General features: G+C 45.5%; 1 protein-coding gene across 16 annotated transcripts in view; it reads right to left on the bottom strand.

The window, feature by feature from the left end:
• The window catches only part of DLG1 (discs large MAGUK scaffold protein 1), a 322080-nt gene that overhangs the window by 278433 nt on the left and 29528 nt on the right, over nt 1-14119 (bottom strand). The gene's annotated exons all lie outside the window — the stretch shown is intronic.

Raw genomic sequence — 14119 nt, 5'->3', positions numbered from 1 at the left:
GCTCTCCACCCGCCGTCCCGCATTCTCCCTCAGCAGCCCCACTCTCCATCCACTGTCGGGCTCGCTCCCTCCACAGCCCTTATCTCCACTGGCCATCCCGCTCTCTTCCTCAGCAGCCCAGCTCTCCATTCACCATCACGCTCTCTTTCCGCAGCCCCACTCTCCATCCCGCTCTCTCCCCTCCGCAGCCCAGCTCTCTACCCGCGTTCCACTCTCTCCTTAACAGCCCCGCTCTCCACCAGTCATCACGCTCTCACATTTGGCAGCCCCGCACTTTCCCTCTGCAACCCCGCTCTCCACCCACCAGTGGGTGGGGTTATGTGAAGTAGGTGTGGCTTGACACACACACATACACTCAGATGAGAGAGAGAGAGAGAGATTAGATGACACACCCTAAAGGCCCTTTTACATTTAGCGATGCACCAGCGATCCAACCAGCGATCCGACCCGGTCAGGATCGCTGGTGCATCGCTAAATGATCGCTAGTGAGCTTTCATACAGAAAGATCTCACAGCGATGCAGCAGCGACGCAGCGCACAATACTTACCATTCACACACAGCGATCCTGCGTCCTCCGGCCCGCCTCCACGCGTCGCTGGACGTCACAGCAGGAAGTCTCAGCAGGAAGCGCCCGACGAGAAATGGAGCCGGACATTCTCGCGCGATCAGCGATGAGCAGCGGGGGAGCCGGTCGGAGGTAAGTATCACACATAGCGATATCGCTAGCAATATCGCTATAACGTCACAAAACCAGTGACGTTTTAGCGATATTGCTAGCGATATTGCTTAGTGTAAAACCCCCTTAATTCCAGCAATGTAGACTCCGTGGTGTGGTTTTAATAAAACCAGTTTTATTATTAGCAGGAAATCACTAGATTCCTTCTGTCGCGTAGTCCTCCTGTTCTGTGACAACATCTCCTACATGTCTATTTTACACCAACATCATTTTGGAAACAATTCGTTTTTGCTAGGAAGTTAGAAGGGTTAAAAGTTAATTGGAAATTTGTTTTCCAAAAGAAAAAAAAAAAAAAAAAATGTACAAAAAATTTTTAGGTTAGAGACCTCATCACATTTCAAGTGACATTGAGGGGCCTATGTAACAGAAAATACTCAAAGGTAACTTAATAAAAACTGCACCTCTCAGTGTTGAAAACCACATTCAATACGTTTATTAACACTTCAGATGTTTCACAGAAATTAAAGCATTTTGGAAGGGAAAAAAAATAGATAATTTTACTTTTTCCCACAAAAGTGTTGCTTTAGCTACAAATTTTTCTTTTTTACAATGGTAAATAGGAGAAAATGGACTATACAATCTGTTGAGCAATTTCTCCTGAGTACACTGATGCCCAATATGTAATGGAAAACTACTGTTTGGGTGCTTGGTAGGGAAGAAGCGCCATTTGAATTTTGGAGCATAATTTTGGCAGGAATAGACTGCGGACACCGTGTCACATTTGAAAAGACACTGACATGGCAGAACAGCAGAATCCCCCACAAATGATTACCGAATATACTCAAGTATAAGCTGAGATTTTCAGCCCATTTTTTGCACATATTCATGACTTTAATGAGTGGTACCTCGTGACCGCTGAAGGAAGGAAGAGCTGCCAGAGACCATGGGAGAAGAAGGGGCTGCAAAGACCGTGCCAGGAGGGGGTAAGTATATGCAATATTCACCTGTTCTCGTTCCAATGCCGCGCATCGCTCTGTCCTCCGCGTCCTCTGGCTGTGACATTCAGGTCAGAGGGCGCGATGACGCAGTCACTGACAGAGGAACCCGGAAGACAGAGCAGCGCACGGCGGTGGAACGGGGACAGGTGAATATCTCAGGTGCGCGGTGACACCGGCACCTGTCCACCATAGCGCGCCGATGTCCTCGCCTGCTCAGGACACCGGCACCTGGCCCCCAGCGACGAGAGGAGAGTGTGTCTTTTTTTTATTCGCAGCACCATATGGGGCCATAACCTTTATGGAGCCATAACCTTTATGGAGCAGCATATAGGGCATAATCTATGGAGCATTTTATGGGGCAGAATATGGGGCATAATCTATGGAGCATCTTATGGGGCCATAAATTTATGGAGCAGCATATGGGGCATATTATTCTATGGAGCATCTTGTGGGGCCATTATTAACCTTTGTGCAGCATTATATGGGGTGTATTTTGTATGGAGCATCTTATGGGGCCATCATAAACGGTATGGAGCATTATGTGGAGCTCCTGATTCAATATGGATATTCAAAAACATTTAACCTACTGATGTCTAAATTAATTATACTTTTATTGGTATCTATTTTTATTTTTTAAATTTACCAGTAGCTGCCACATTTTCCACCCTAGGGTTATACTCGAGAGTACACGATTTTTTTTTTAATGTATTTTTTTTTTTTTTTTTTTTTTTTTTTTTTTAAGTACTCCACACAACAAAATCATCTAGCATCATAGTGAGCATTTTTAAAACAGGCGATTCACAGAATTGTATGACATTGGGTCAACAGGAGAAAATGAAGGTTAAAAAAAACTAAAAAAAAAAAATGTAAAACAATTTCTCCCGAGTACATCAATACCCCATACAGTGGGAGTAAAAAAAAATAAGTATTTGATCCCTTGTGATTTTTTAAGTTTTCCCACTGACAAAGACATGAACAGTCTTTAACATGGCAATACCCCGTAGGAGACTGTATAGTACTTCTTTACTACATGGAGAGACTCAGAAAGGAAGGAGTACTATTTGACTCTTGCAGAACAAAATTTCCATAGAATAGTTGCAGACTCCATATACAGAACCCCAGAGGAGCAGAATCTCCCCCATCCCACGGGTAACCAAAATATTGAAAATGATTATTATTCCCTCTGGGAATTTATCTACAGGTGTAGTGACGATATTAACTACATTGGAGTTTTCCAGAAACAAGCAGCAATACAGGTTGCTGAGTGAAAATTGCAGCACTGCCGTTGTAGTGCCCAGTATGTTATAGTGCCAAGCTTGTGCTTCTGGAGACATGGACCCCATAAATTACATAACTAAAGAAATGCCAAACGTACATGCTAACTGCAGTTAGGGCACACAGATGGGAGGGGGGCATTTAGACTTGAGAGTGAAAAATTCATTGGATTTCTTTGGAGAAGTGGGGAGGGGGCATATTGCTTTTCCAGAGCCTTTGTGCTACCAGTAAAGTGGAAGCCCCTATATTTTTGTTAACAGATGACACACCTGAGTGGGGGGGACTGAAGCTTATATTAGGAACATTTTACATGACTTTTGGGAGCACATTGATCCTGTGCTCTACACTGAGCATTTGCATTGGGGTTTCCATTTAAATCTTCAAATGACATGTTCAGATGAAATCCCTCAAGGGATCCATTCATTATAATAAGGCAGCAGAGTTAGGGTCCTGTCACACCAAACGATGCACCAGCGATCCCGACAATGATACAACCTGGTCAGGATCGCTGGTGCATCGCTACATGATTGCTGGTGAGCTGCCGAACATCCAGACACACCAGCGATCAGGACCAGCCAGGACGCTGGTATCCAAGATAAATATCGGGTAACAAAGCGCGCGTGTCGCTTAGGCTGGTTTCACACTTGCGTTTTTGCGCATACGTGCGCATGCGTTTTTTCCCCTATATTTAACATGGGTCCGCATTGGTATGCGTTTTTCGTGTTCAGCGGTTTTTTCTGTGCGCGTCCATAATTTCTAGACGCTACATGTTGCATTTTTTGGTCCGCCCAACCGCTTTAAAAAACGCATGCGCACGTATGTGCACGTTTTGCGCAAAAAATTAACATGAGTCTATGGGTGTGCATTGGCATGCGCACGTATGCGCTTTTTTTTGGTCAAGATTATCTAGACACATGATAAAACCCACCCCCTTCAAAAAAAAACATGTCTATCTAATGATAGCATATATTGTGCATCACACACGATTTTTAAATGTTGTTTGTTTTTCCAACAGTGAACAAAGTCCGAACACGTTGGCGTTCGATCAAGGACCGCTTCAATGCTGATGTTTGTGCTGAGGGGCAGGGTCGCAGTGGTTCAGCGGCAAGGTCCAAAACAAAATAACGGTACTATCAAGCTTTGCAGTTCCTAAGACCGGCCCTTACCACCAGAGCGTAAGTATTATAATTTTTAGTTTATTTTTATTAATCTGTGTTTCTCTATTCCACAGCTGATGCTTCTTGTAAATGCATGATAGTAATGTTTTTCCTTTCTTCCACAGCACCTGGCGCAGCACCCTGCAACCTGCCCCTGGAGCGGTCCTTCATCGGACGACCTCGGACCCGTCTCAGCCATCCGACAGCCAGGAAACACCTTGCACGTCTGCAACACGGACAGCTGCTGACCAGGAAGCTGGTCAATCAGGTGTTTCCCTATCCCAGGTCTCTGCCACTGGTTATGCGGGCAATACCCGCCAGCGGCAGAGGGCCTTGGACAGGAATGTCTTGCCCGAGTTTACACTGTGTTCCAAATTATTATGTAAAAAGAGTTTAGGAGTGATAAGGTTAGAATTTTTTTGTCATTTAAACTCATTGATGGTGATGTGTGTCAGGGCTCTTTATATCACTGAAAGCAATTGCAGATACCTGTGCAAATTAGTTTGGCAGGTGTGTCCAAATAAAGGCAAGACTACTTAAGAAGGCTGTTCCACATTATTAAGCAGCCTACATTTTTTGCCAAAATGGGAAAGAAAAAGGATGTGTCGGCTGCTGAGAAGCAACAAATTGTGGAGCATTTAGGTCAAGGCATGACTACAATCAACATTGCCAAGACACTTCATCGTGATCATCGCACAATCAAGAAGTATGTAGCTGATTCCCAGCACACATGTGTGCGTGCTGATAAGGAAAAATTGAGGACTCTTTCCAACAGGCAACTGCGTCAGGTTGAAAGAGCAGCTGCAAAAATGCCTTGTCATAGCAGCAGACCAGTTTTTGAAGCTGCTGGTGCCTCCAACGTCCCCCGAACAACAAGATCAGGGTCCTTCAGAGGTTTGCAGCTGTGCGTAAGCCATCCTGTCGACCACCTCTATCCACTGCAAACAAGCAGAAACGGCTCCAGTGGGCCAAACGATACATGAAGACTGACTTCCAAACTGTTTTGTTCACCGATGAGTGCCGTGAAACGCTCGATGGTCCAGATGGATGGAGTGGACGATGGCTGGTTGATGGACACCCCATGAAAACACAGCTAAGGCGCCAACAAGGAGGAGGTGGAGTAATGTTTTGGGCTGGAATCATGGGGAGAGAGATTGTTGGCCCCTTTAGGATCCCTGAAGGGGTAAAGATGAACTCCATAATCTATGTGGAGTTTCTAAAACAGCACTCCCTGCCATGGTTCAAGAGGAAGAACCGTGCTTTCCGCAGCAAGATCATTTTCATGCATGATAATGCACCGTCTCATGCTGCAAATAACACATCTGCATCTCTGGCTGCTATGGGCATAAAAGAGGACAAACTTATGGTGTGGCCACCATCTTCCCCTGACCTCAACCCCATTGAGAACCTCTGGAGCATCATCAAAAGGAGTGTCTATGATGGCGGGAGGCGGTTCACATCTAAGCAACAGCTCTGGGAGGGTATTCTGTCCACATGCAAAACAAATGAAGCACAAACCATCCAAAAACTGACAAATTCAATGGACGAGAGAGTTCAGAAGCTTCTTTCGAACAAGGGGTCCTATGTGCAAATGTAACATCACCTAGAATAAAGTTTTGACTTGAAAACTGTTTGATTTCATTTTGTAATAAGATGAAAATGCTTATAATTTCACAATTGACCATTTTTTTGTTCAAAATAAAAAGGTTGAAAACTCTGCTGTGCATAATAATTTGGAGCGTTTCTTATTTTTAAAAAAATACTGTTTTCATAGGCAGTTTGTTCAAAAACATTGCAATTATACTAGAATATTAGATGACTGGAAAATAACAATGACTGCAATTCATATAGGTAATTTAGAGAAAATATGAGGAAATATTTTTTGCATAATTATTTGGAACACAGTGTATGCACTTGAGCGAGGCCTTTAATGCCAGCCTCAAGTCGCTGTCAGACAGAGTGGAAAGCGGTTTTTCACTCATGGAACACCGCTTCCACTCTGTCGAACAGCGCCTTGACCGTCTGGAGGCCGACCTCAATAGACCAGCGCACCATTTTTTTAGTAAAATTGAAAGGGCATGGCGGAACACTATAGTCCTGAGCAACAGCTGAGTGTGCTGCAGGCCTGCAACAATTCTTTCTTGCAGGCTATGCAGCAGAATCGGTACAGGCAGCAGTCAGTGGTGTCATTTCCAACTGTGCCACCATTGACTCGCTTCACCTCACTACCAACTTGTGCTGCATACCACTGCACGGACACCTCTATTCAAAGCCAGGACACCCACCGTTACACCACCACAAGTCTTAGTGCTGCTGGTCACTTAACCAACACCACCATGGCAAGCGCTGCTCCTGTCTGGAGCACCACCGCCACCCCCATGCATGCTTGGAGCACAGCCACCGTGACCACTCCTCAAACGTGGAACAGCCCTGCCGCCAACACTATAACATGTACTAGCCCTGCCACCACCACTCCGCAAACTTAGACCATGACTGCCGCCACCAGGTCCTCCTGCAAGGACGAGCACTGCCACCGCCACCACAGAGCATCAGCCACAGCAACAGCAGGCAAAGCAGCAGCAGCCACAGCAGCATACAGGGGACCCACATTCCTTATTTGCCCCAAGTTCCAGGCGGGGCCAACAATCAAGGTGGGCATTGGGCCCAAGGAGGTCCAGGCAGGCCAGTTTAAGGAGACAAAAAACAGTTAGGACCACTGTCGCTGAACCTCTGTCCTCTCTCCTCCTAGTGTGTCTAGCGCCATTCCCATCACTGGCCTCCCTTCCCCCACAAGTTTTGTTGCCCCTTCCCCTAGAACACCTTCATCCACTATAAGCTGTTCATCTTCACTGCACACCCCCAATTTGCAACCATCTGCCACCAAACGCAGAAAAGAAAATTTTTATAATTTTTTTGTTTAAAAATACATTTAAATTTCTGGTTTACCATAACAAAGTTTGATTAATATTTTTTGCGCCACCTACACACACTGCGCCGTACACACAATGCGCCTTAAACTTTGCAGGGTGTCATAAAAAGTGTTTTGAGGATTGGCTGTTTTTACCATCCTCATTTCACTTATTGTGATACTAGGCCAGGGGATTATAGATATACCTTGCAATTAACAACATATTCTTACTAAGTGTGTGTTGAATCAACTGATGGGTAAAATACACATCATATGGCCAATACCCAGGCCTAGTATCATAACTATTTATCAATCATGGGCAGGTGAATACACATGTTTAACCTGCAGCGTCGCTTACGTACCAATATATTTCATGCAGACTAGTGATGCTGCAGTTTACCTCGTATGTGTACTTACCTGCCCAGGTGTGAGAACATCATGAATTCACAGGTATACATGGGAAGTTGTTTAAATTATTGGAGTGTAAAAAGACATAGTGCACTCGGTACAGGTATCAAAACAGGTTTTTTATTAACATACACACACGAAAACATTTTTATACCATTTCATCTTGCCAGTGCACCCGTTCTACATCAAAGAAAGTAGGCCGAAAATTGGTCCCTCATTTGGCCAACTTCAACGGATGACCTGAGAGGGTGCTGAGTGAATTCAGGCAATGGGTTAGGAGCAGCATCATCGAGTTCAAAGGTTGGCTGCTCTTTAGCCATCACAAAATTATGTAGAACCACACACGCCTTCACCACCTCATCCACTGTTTCAAGTTTAAGATTAATGGCTGTGCCGAGAATACGCCATCTGGAGACAAGAATCCCAAAAGCACACTCTACAGTTCTTCTGGCCCTGGTCAGCCTGTAATTAAAGATTTTTTTTGGTGTGGTCCAAGTCACGGATGGAGTAGGGTTTCAGTAGGTTTGCGCACATTTGAAAAGCCTCATTCCCAACCACTACAAAGGGCAGTGGCAGAGCTTCGGTGTGGGGAAGAGGCAGTGGCATAGGGAAATTAAATTGGTTGCCATATCACCTCCGGCCCATGTCTGAGTTTTTAAAAGCCTGGGAGTCATTACCACGGCCAAATGCTCCAATGTCCACTGCTACAAACATACATCTGGCATCCGCAATGGCCATGAGCACTGCTGAAAAGTACTTTTTGTAATTATAGTACTACGATCCAGTTCTTTTGGGTTTGATGATCCGCATGTGTTTACCATCAACAGCTCCCAGACAGTTGGGGAAATTGCAGACTGTCCAGAATTTGTCAGCAATTTCCATCCACTTTTCAGCGGTGGGCAAGGACATAAATTCTGGACAAAGAACGTTCCAGAAAGCCCGGCAGGTGTCAGCAACAATTCCAGACAAGGTCGAGATTCCAATATTGTACTGGAAGTGTAGTGAAGATAGGGTCTCTCCAGTTGCCAGGAATCTGCGAAACAGAGAGAGTAGTAAAATTAATATTTCTGTATATGGTTTTTTAACACAATAAAATAAAAAATTAGTACATTCATGAAAAATAATTAGGCCAGGTTTTGAATAGTACATGTCAAAAAAAAAAAAAAAGCAGACACACCCCCTTGGTTTTTAAATATTACGTACCATAATGTCACCAGGAGCCGTTCCTCAGGAGGAATCGCACGACGGAGCTGTGTGTCCTGTCTCTGGATGGATTCTTGGACACGAGCAAGCAAATCCCTGAAGCTTTCTTGGGACATCCGGATATAATCTGTAAATTTATCCGGGTTTGCCTATAGCTCGCTGTAGAGGGTGTGGTACGCCCCACGGCTCTCCCGGAGTTCAACAATCGGATGTATCCACAAACGCCGCAGCTGCCATCTTCGCTGTCTCTCTCTCTTCCTTTGTTCATGGCAAACAACTGCATATGCCCTAGCCATCGCGATGTCCAAATCCAAGTTGAAGTGAAAACTCTTCCAGCGCAGATCCATGACACGAGAAAAATCAAGCAAAGGTGAAGAATACGGCTGTAGACAGGGTCTATATATTACCATACCACACTGCCACTGATGTCCCATTGGTGGTGTGTGTTGCAAGAATGTTAACTAGATTTTTTTTGGTGAAGACAAACAATTAACAAAAAACGCAAATGCATTGAAAACGCATACAAATGCTGCGTTTTTTGCTTCATGCGCACGAAAATGCTGCAAAAAAACGCAGCGTTTGTATGCTTTTTTTAATGTGTTTGTGTGCGCAAAAAACGCAGAGCAAAAAAACGCAGGTGTTAAAGTAGCCTTAGTTACCCGCTGTGTACCTTGGATACCAGCGTGCTCGTGCTGAGAGCTGGTATCCAAGTTAAATATCGGGTAACTAAGCGCGTGCGGCACTTAGTTACCCGCTGTTTACCTTGGATACAAGCTCCCAGCGTGAGCACGCTGGTATCCAAGGTACACAGCGGGTAACTAGGCGCCGTGCTGGCCAGCGGGAGACCAACGATCAAAAAAATGGCCCAGGACATTACTGCACGATCAGCAATACCCGGCAGGGGGGGGGGGTCAGTCGCTGATGCGTGCCACACACAGTGAGATCGATGATGCGTATGTTTGACGGGCCCCTTACTCTGGACTCCGTCAGGCCTCTGTTCGGTGGTGTCATTTTAAGACATACAAAAAACTTTTCCATTTTATGCACGCTTAAAAAGACTTACAACGCCAGATCACAGGCCAGAATACATCCACAGTGTCTCCATCTGCTTCAATATAGGGAATCTTCTGCCAGGGGATCCGTCTGAATCGCGTATTTCAGAGGTTTACACAGAAACCCCGATGTAAGCGCTCAGCGCAGAGAGCAGGATAAATGTGCGCAGAGCCTTAATGCGATCTTTGGGAGACACAATGATCAAACAGCAGGTAGTTTGTTTTTTTTTTGTTTTTTTTACACAGTTCCTTGCGAGGTATAAGTAATGCTTAAGGTCGGTGCGATTACAGTGATACCAAATTTATATAATGTTTTGTCTTGTCACTTTTACCCAATGAAAGTTATTTTATAGAAAAAAAAATATTTTTTCATTGCTATATTCTGAGAGCTATAATGTTTTTATTTCTCCGCTGACTGATCAGTATGGCAGCTTGTTTTTGGCGGGACAAGATGACATTCAGATGTAAATTTTACTTACATTCCACTTTTTGATCAGCAGTATGATGAAAACCACCATGGTTACTTACCGGTAGCCGGTTTTTCCGGAACCCATGACAGCACCACCTGAGAGAGGGATCCGCCCTGCTAGAACAGGAACCTACTGAGACATAAGGGGCAGCACCTCTCCCCCGCTTCAGTTGGGTTACAGAGCACTGAGAGGACTTCCCGGTTAGTTACATGTTTAATCCAACACCACAACACTCAAAAAACACCCTACTAATTGTGCACACCCATATGGTGAAAAGGGGGGGAATATACGGGTGCTGTCATGGGTTCCGGAAAAACCGGATACCGGTAAGTAACCATGGTGGTTTTTCCTTCACCCATGACAGCACCACCTGAGAGATTTTTGGAGATTCGAAATACCTTAGGGAGGGACCACCGCTTGCAGCACCCTTCTACCGAAGGTTAAGTCAGCAGAGGAGGATAGATTCAACCTATAGTGCTTAAAGAAGGTTGAAGGTGAGGCCCAGGTAGCGGCCTTACAAATCTGTTCAAACGATACCTCTGCTTTTTTGACCCAGGAGGTCGCCACGGCTCTGGTGGAATGAGCCTTGATGCCGTCAGGAATCGGGATACCACTAGCTGTGTAGGCTACACTAATGGCCTCCCTAATCCATCTAGCAATAGTCCCTTTTGAAACCCCATAGCCTATCCTGGCACCCTGAAAAGCTACGAATAGGGACTGGGACCTCCTCCACTGGCTAGTCATAGATATGTATTCTACGAGAGCTCTCAACATCCAGATTATGGAATTTTTCCTCCCCCAGATTTTTTGGGATCTCGCAGAAAGATGGAAGGACAATTTCCTGGCCCCGATGGAAATCTGATGCTACTTTGGGCAGATAAGCGGGGTCTGTTCTTAGCACTACCCTATCCTGAAAGACTTGCGTATAAGGTGGATTTACTGAGAGAGCCTGTAAATCGCTTATCCTGCGGGCTGACGTGAGGGCCACTAACAGGATTGTTTTTAGGGTCAGAAACTTTAGGGGTAGCTGATGTAATGGCTCATACGGATCTTTTTTAAGGGCTTCTAGCACTAGGTTTGAATCCCAGGGGGCTATTCTGGGTATTGGAATAGGCCTAGCTCTATAGCAGGATTTAATAAATCTGGCTACCCACCTATTTGATGCCAATTTGCAGTTGTAGAGAGCCCCTAGTGCAGACACCTGAACTTTAAGTGTGTTCACTGCTAACCCCATCTGCAACTCCGATTGTAAGAACTCCAGGATGGCATTAATCGGGGGTTCTTTTCCTAATGGCCTACCTAAGAACTGCAGGAACTTATTCCATGTTCTGCCGTAGATGTTAGTCGTCACTGGTTTCCTACTCTTTAGCAGGGTGGCCACCAACCCGGGGGAGAACCCTCTATCCGATAAAAGCGACCTTTCAAATTCCACGCCGTCAGATGGAATCCTTTGACCTGAGCGTGGAATATTGGACCTTGAGCTAGTAGGTCCGGGATTTCTGGCAGAACCCATGGATCGGAGAGGGACATCCTTCGTAGCAGAGCAAACCAGGGCCTTTTTGGCCAAAATGGAGCTATTAGAATCACCCTGGCTTGATAGTTTCTGATTTTTTTGACAACTGTTGGGATCAGAGCCACTGGGGGGGGGGGGGGAACGCATAAGCTAGCCTGAAGTTCCACTGGATGTGCAACGAGTCCACTGCCCATGGTTTTTCTCTCGGGTTTAGAGAGCAGAACCTTTCTGTTTGCCTGTTGTGTTTGTTGGCAAAGAGGTCTATCACCGGTTTCCCCCAAAGCGGAGTTATTTTTTTGAAAAATGGACCGGTTTAGCGCCCAGTCCCCCTGCTTCAGGGTATTGCGACTCAAGAAGTCTGCCTCTATGTTTTCTGCCCCTTTTATATGTAAGGCTGTCAAGGAGTGTAGGTGTTCCTCTGCTCTGCTCAGAATATCTGTCGCCGCTTCCATTAAGGAGTGTGATCTTGTCCCTCCTTGGTGGTTGATGTATGCCACTACTACCTTGTTGTCTGACATGATGCGTACATTTCGACCCTGGAGTAGCGGAATGAAGTGACTTAGGGCCTTGCTCACTGCCCACAGTTCTCTCAGGTTGGAGGATGCTTCCCTTTCTTGACGCGGACAGGAACCCTGACCTATGATGCCCCTTAGGTGTGCCCCCCACCCCGAGGAGCTTGCATCTGTTAAGATTATATCTGACGTCTGTCTGTCCCACGGTATTCCCAAGGTCAGATTTGTCTTGTCCAGCCACCAATTGAGAGAGTCTCTGTTTTTTAAGGAAAGCTCCAGCTTTCCTTCAAAACGCCCTCTTAGCGATCTTTGTGCTGTTAGTATCTCCCACTGGAGTTGCCGGGTGTGAAACTGAGCCTACCTGACCGCCGGAATACAGGATGTTAGGGTACCTAGCAGGGACATTGCTCTTCTTAATGTAATACGTGGTTGGTTTTGGCCCGTCAAGGCCAGATTTTGCACCTTTTCTATTTTGGACTCTGGGAGCAGACATTCTTGCCTTTCTGAGTCTAGTATGAATCCTAGGAAGGTCTGTTTTTTTAGGGGTTGCAATTTTGATTTTTTGAAATTGACTATCCACCCTAATTCCTGCAAGGTGTTGATCACCCGGGTCAACTGCGCTGTACAGTGGTCCTCTGAGATGACTACTATGAGAAAATCGTCCAGGTATGGTATTATGACCGTGTCGTGAATCCGGAGAAAGGCAGTCACTTCCGCTATGACCTTGGTGAAAACTCTTGGGGCTATAGATATGCCAAACAGAAGAGCCCTGAACTGAAAGTGCCTTAGTGTGCCTTGAATATAAAATGCTACCCTCAAGTATTTCTGGTAATCTGGGTGGATAGGGATGTGATAATACGAATCCTTTAAATCGACTACGGCCATGAAGCAATCTTGGTGTAGCAGCTTCACCGCCGTAGTTACTGATTCCATCTTGAAGGTCGAGTTCCTTATCCATAGATTGAGCCGTTTGAGATTTATGATTGTCCTGAATGTTTGATCGGGTTTTTTTTTTTTTTATCAGAAAAAGGGGTGAATAGAACCCCTACCCTTCCTGTATGCGTGGTACCTCGGAGAGTACCCGCTTGTCTATCAGGCTCAGGATCTCTGTTTCTAAGGCCACCTGCTCTTCGGTCACCTTCCTGATGGGTGTGATGACGACCACGGGTTTTGGCTGACGAATAAAGGGAATTTTCAGGCCTTCTGTTAGGATGGTTAGGATCCAGGCGTTGGAGGAGATCTTCTCCCAAGCTTGGAAAAAGAGTGCCAATCTCCCCCCCCCACTGGAATACTGGCGTCACTGTGGCGACTTCTTTGAGGTGGAGGTGCCTCCGCCAAACATAAACCCTGATTCTTTTTTTCTTTTATCCTCCCATCTTCTCCTGTCAGCGGGAGGACGCCCCCTATTGAATCTCCCCCTCCGAAAGGGCTGTCTCCTCTGATCCATAGGGAATCTGGGGAAGCCTTTTTTCTTATCGCCTGCTTTCTCCCAGGGCTGTGGAGTCGGAGTCGGAGTCGTGGAGTCGGAGTCGGAGTCGGTGCTCATTTTGGTGGAGTCGGAGTTGGAGTCGGTATAAAATGGACCGACTCCGACTCCTAAAATATATAATAAATTGGGTACAGTAATTCAATGCAGGATGTGCTGAATATTTTTTCATAGGAGTTTGGGAAAGTTATGAAATGTCCTATAAATGGCTGTTCTATTCCTGATCTAAGGCTACATTCACACACAGCGTTTTTCCTGTGTTTTTTGAGGATACGTTTTTCAGCTGCAAAAGCTGATCATCTTTTTAAAAAACCGCATCACCTGAAAGGTTTTTGAGCTCATAGATAATGTTTTCAATAGCAAAAGCAGATTAGAAATCTGCTCTATCCATCCATTTATCCATATCTGTCTATCCATATCGTATCTGTACCAAAAAGAATGAAAACCGGGTAGTACACCAA

The sequence above is a fragment of the Dendrobates tinctorius genome, unplaced genomic scaffold (genome assembly GCF_039654945.1).
Source record: "Dendrobates tinctorius isolate UK_male_01 unplaced genomic scaffold, ASM3965494v1 ptg000060l, whole genome shotgun sequence".
NCBI classification, from domain to species: Eukaryota; Metazoa; Chordata; class Amphibia; order Anura; family Dendrobatidae; genus Dendrobates; species Dendrobates tinctorius.
This window is presented reverse-complemented; position numbering and strand designations above follow the sequence as displayed.